We start from the raw sequence: 6,000 nt of genomic DNA, 5'->3' as shown, positions 1-6,000 counted from the left end.
AGAAATATGTACAATAATTCAATTAATCATACATCAATTTTTTCAACAAATAATTGGTCAATATAAAGCATATACATACAAAAGAGAAAAACGACTATATATCTTCCTCAAGTGAAGGTGATTAAACACCAAACGTGAACCATGCTTGGAATTGGTAGGCAATTATTGAACCTCATTTGACTTGATTCTGAACAAAAACAAATTCATAATAGAAATTAGTTATGTACTTCATCGTTAATTGATCGCTAATGTATCACTAAATAAGATTAGCAATTGTTGGGTAATTCCAATATTCTGCCTATGATAAGGTCTACAAGGAGCTAGGGTCGTTCGGGTTGGAGTCATGATCAAACATGACGCTTTCATGGTGGACTTAGTTAAGAAATAAAATTGCGCCTTTACAATTATCTATAACTTTTGACATGATGGTAATCGCTTGATCTTAACAAGTGGTATCATAGTCAAGGTCGTGGATTCGATTCTCAATAGCAACATTCTGCAAGAGGCAAGTATTGGGAGGGGATTGTTTGATAATTCTAACTTTCTGCCTATGTCAAAGCCCACGAGGGGTTAGGGTGGCCTAGGTCGGAATCCTAATCGAGCATGATGGACTTAGTTAAGAAATAAAGTTGCGCTTTTGCTATCAGCTGTAACATTTGGCATGATGGTCAACATTTGATTCTAACAACGATATATTTTGTTGTTTAGCTACATAATTTATCCGTCAATGATACCTATTTTTTAAAGTATTGTTAGTTGATTATATAAGTTACCATGATTATTTTTTTGACAGATTCAAAGAGATATTATATTACATTATAAAAATTGAAATTAGCTACAAACTTTGTTGTTAATCGATCACTAATTTGCTCACAGCTAACAAAATTTTGTAATAATTTATTGCTATAGAATTAGCAATCGATTATACTGTTTAGCTATAAAATTTGCAGACCGCTATTATTTTTTTTGTTATTAGCTTTAGTTAATGTAAATTACCATGAGATATCTATGCAATGTATTTATTTAAAAAAAAATAGAAATAAATAATAATAATAATAATAATAATAATAATAATAATAATAATAGTAATAATAATAATGAGACAAGATGGTTATTACACTGGCCCCTACTGTACTGTTTTTCAAGTACTAAATTTAGACATAACAATCACAAGTGCACGTGGATAACATGTGCACTCATAATACATTGAATGTTATTGTTTCCTCTCAAAAAATGAAGAAAAAATTTGGTTGCTTTTGATTCTAGTAATGACTTGTGCCTCTTTTAACATTTTCTCTTGAAGGTTTTTGCAATATTCATGATGTGTGAAACAAATAAAATTCACAAATAGACATTTTCAAAATGAAGTTTCAAGTTACATAGGTGATCAAACAACTCTAGGATATTGTCAATAGCGTTTCACATGTAAAATATCGCAATGCTAAAGATAAAAAAATAAAATTCATCGTGAATTAGTGAAAAATATTTGCTATAGAATAGATTCTTTCACTTATTTTCCACTGAATTAGTTCACTGGAAAATATATAGTGGGAAACAAATTCTCACTGAAATACTCTCTCTGTCCATTTTTAATTGTCATGTTGCGTTTTTCGAAAGTCAATTTGACTAATTTTCAAAGTTAAATTAGATTATATTAATTCGATATTTTAAACGAAAAAATTAAGATTTTAAAAATTATATGAAAATTACTATAAATTTCAATTTTTTGCATATCAATATGATGAAAAATTATATCGTAAAAGGTTAGTCAAAGTTATTATCGTTTGACCTAAAAAAGGAAACTACGACAATTAAAAGTGGACCGAGGTAGTAGTAGGAAACTTTTTAATTTTTTTCATCGATTTATTTTTAGTCTACCAAAATGTGAACTTTATGACCAGTATCTGCTTCCCATAAAATTGCTTATTCTAATAATTTCATTATTACTATTTCCCATTTTTTCATATATATAGGGAGGAGTAAATATACTATTCGTTATTTTAACTGACACTTTGCATATGATATTAATGGTATCAATAAATTGTAGTTGATGGGTTCCCATTAGGATATATACTAAGTTATATACGTTAATTAATTAGCAGTGAAATTATTTGTATATTATTAGTGAATTTTAATCTATAACAATAAATTAGTTATCATATTTACTATATAGTTAATCAATACTTACCGATAATTTAACTTTAATTACTTAATACTTAATTTGTTTGAGTTAATACTACACCATCGATCTTCATTCATTCTCACCCATTATCCGGAATTCTTACATTTAGGGTATTTTCGGGATAAAGAAAAATATTTTCATGAAAAATAAATAGGTTTTCTTTACTCTTTTTTTTTTTTTTTTTTTTGTATTCAGTACATAAGTAGTGAAAAATATTTTATTAAAGTAACAACAAATAATGATTTTTTTTTTTTCAAAAAGTTGCACTTGTTTTTTACTAAAAAAAGAATTAACATTAATATAAATTATTTAAAATGCCTTTTTGTTAATAACAAAAAAATAATTTTGTTTGAATAGGGAAGAGAATATAGATTTTTCCAAAGAAGTACACAGAAGTATATTACACATGTTCCAACAAGTTCAATGAATATAAACTTTGTAGTTAGAATTTTATTATGCTCATGTATGTTTATTCACTAAATAATATTTCATGTTTAGTCATTTAAAGAAAGTTTTAATTTCATCTTTTGGGGTCTCCTTTCATTCATCCAGTTTTTTAAGACTTTGGAGATAAAAATGATTTCCAATTTTTCAGGACTTTGTGGTTGAGGTAACTCCAGTTCCTTCACAATCGATAGTCAATTATTTTGTATTTTTTAAGACTTTACAACTTAAGTGTAAATCTTAAACCTAAATCACCCTAATTATTAAGAAATAATATTCTCTTCATGCTTAAACATATGGTGTACCTATTAAAATTATAAAAGTGGACGTAAAGTATTATTAGAAAAAGACATTTCAAATGTATTGCATATGAATTATTGATTTCCAACCATTTCAATGAAAATAAACTTTGTCTTATTATTTAATCATGATTATGAATGCCTATTCACTAAATTAGCTCATGTTTAGTCATTTAAAGCAAGTTTTAATTACTAGTACTCTTCTTATATGTATTATTGATTTGTACTAATTATATGAAAGTTGAAAATGAAGTTACTAATAAGTAATTGATGGCCAGTGTACTACTTGAAAGGGAAAACACATAAGCTTCAATGACTAAGGTAATTTATATATATATATATATTTTATTTTATTTTCTTAATTCTTGAAAACACTATATTAAGTTGAATTTGAATATTCTAATAGTAAAATCAAATCAATTCCTATTCGAAAAGAAGATTCTATCATACCTAAAATAATTGAATGTATAACACTTGTTGTTATGTATGTAAAAATAATAATTTAATTTATATCAATAAAATTTAAAAAATTATATGATGGTTGATAGCGGTGATGATAGCTAGTGATGGTGGCTGTGGTACATGTTGATTGGAGATGGTGATTGTTGATGATGTCGTTGTGAGCAGTAGATACGGGTATGGTGGCCGTTAGTAGTGATTGATGGTCGTGACGGTAATGTTTGATGCTTATGGTAAATGATAATGGTGCATCAGTATTTTGATTAGTACTATTAAATATTTTTTTAAAGTGCGTAAAATCTTAATAAATAAATATGGTACCAAAGGGGAATAATTTATAAGTCAAATAATTTTTTTTAAAATAAATGAAAAATTTATGTATCCCATAAAAGAAGTTCGAAAAATCCATTTAGGGACCCAAAAAATCAAGGATATATAATTTAAATACAATGGAAATTGACAATGCAAACTAGTTGGCTTATCAAGTTATCCTAACCAGCTCACCGAAAAAATGCATGATAACATGCCGAATTTGTTGAAGCCATAAGCCCATAACACATATTCCAGGCTTTTATTAAATCTAAGAATAAAGAATTATTAATTTTATTGCATTATAAGGTTACATATGGCTGCTCCATTTTAGTTGTTATCATTCAATACTCCCTGCATTTAGCCTTCCTACAGCTGTGATACTTCATAAATATGTTCACTGGTTCTTCTGACTCTCTTTTAACTTCGAGAGGCGGATTTAAGATTTTAATTTTATAAATTCAAGTTTTTTTAATTCTTAGTTCATTTGATTTTTTTGCGATTCGAACATATTATTTATATCTATCTAATGTGTTTCTTAATATCTATAACAATGTATGAGCCGAAGCTACTCAATTTGATAATTATACTCAAAGGAACATCATTATGTAATCTGATTCATCTAAACACAATACTTTTGACGTGTGTGAAGCATAATTCACTAAGATTGAAACAAAAAGAGTAAATTTAAACCCTTAAATTTAAAAAATTGCCACACTCGAGATCAAAGTACCTGCTCTACGATCTGACTAATCCAAATTTTCTCCACATAATGTTTGTTTAAGAGGGAAACACTTCTTACCAAAAAATTTCATTTTCAAGACTCAAACCCTGAACAATAAAATCTTATTCATCTCATTACACCTCTCGATGGAAAATCCACTTGTTATAATGTAAATCCGTCCCTACTCGAAAGTACGATATGCATTAAATTAAAATAAGCAGTAGGCAGGTAGACCGGTAGATCAAAGATTCAAGTCTATTAGCATTAATTGAATGTATTTGAGTAATAATATATATAACTCTCAAATCTTTATTCCATCTATACGTACACCCCTTTAATTATATAGCTAGCTATAATTATTTTTATGTTAAAAATAGTACAAGAATTTTTTACTGCCATTATGTTAAGAGATTTGTACATGTGGTATTAGTCAATAGACCAAGATGTTATAACCAACCTTAGTATCACAAGTTGGATATTGTGACGAAGATAGAATTTTCACTAAGAAAATAAAATAAAATATAGTATAAAAAAATACACACACGATGAAGTTAAAGAGATTCAGTGTAAAATATATATAAATTATAAAAACAAGACGAAGATAAATTTTCACTGAGAAAATAAAATAAAATATAGTATATATAAAAAGATACACACGATGAAGTTAAAGAGATTCAGTGTAAAATATATATAAATTATAAAAACAAGACGAAGATAAATTTTCACTGAGAAAATAAAATAAAATATAGTATATATAAAAAGATACACACGATGAAGTTAAAGAGATTCAGTGTAAAATATATATAAATTATAAAAACAAGACGAAGATAAATTTTCACTGAGAAAATAAAATAAAATATAGTATATATAAAAAGATACACACGATGAAGTTAAAGAGATTCAGTGTAAAATATATATAAATTATAAAAACAAGACGAAGATAAATTTTCACTGAGAAAATAAAATAAAATATAGTATATATAAAAAGATACACACGATGAAGTTAAAGAGATTCAGTGTAAAATATATATAAATTATAAAAACAAGACGAAGATAAATTTTCACTGAGAAAATAAAATAAAATATAGTATATATAAAAAGATACACACGATGAAGTTAAAGAGATTCAGTGTAAAATATATATTAAATATAAAAAAAATGTAATTTTTTAGCAAAATGATATATCAACTGACTCTCGACAAGAATGGCTTCGCGATTGACAATATATCCATGATGCATAACCCCTATTACCTATTTCTCTAATATAATTTATGAAGAAATTAAATAAGAGGGGTCATTTTGAATCCCTATATTCATCCCAAACTTATTGTGTTCAAATCAACCAGAGTTGTAGTGAAGTTTTAAGTACTTCTTTATTTTTAAATTTTAATTAAGGTCTCACGTTCTAGTCTTGCTGGATACGGAACCGTCTTTGTTAAGGAGTGGTTAACCTTTCAATTAGAAACTTTTTGACATAAATTCAGATATAGTCAGACCCCAGTATGAATAACGGGTGCGTTCATCTCTATCATTGTCCTCTCCTTTCGCTTCATTACCTAAAACAAGCCCACATAATATTAATT

This window comes from Solanum tuberosum, unplaced genomic scaffold (genome assembly GCF_000226075.1).
Source record: "Solanum tuberosum cultivar DM 1-3 516 R44 unplaced genomic scaffold, SolTub_3.0 scf00155, whole genome shotgun sequence".
In the NCBI taxonomy this organism is placed as follows: Eukaryota; Viridiplantae; Streptophyta; class Magnoliopsida; order Solanales; family Solanaceae; genus Solanum; species Solanum tuberosum.
This window is presented reverse-complemented; position numbering follows the sequence as displayed.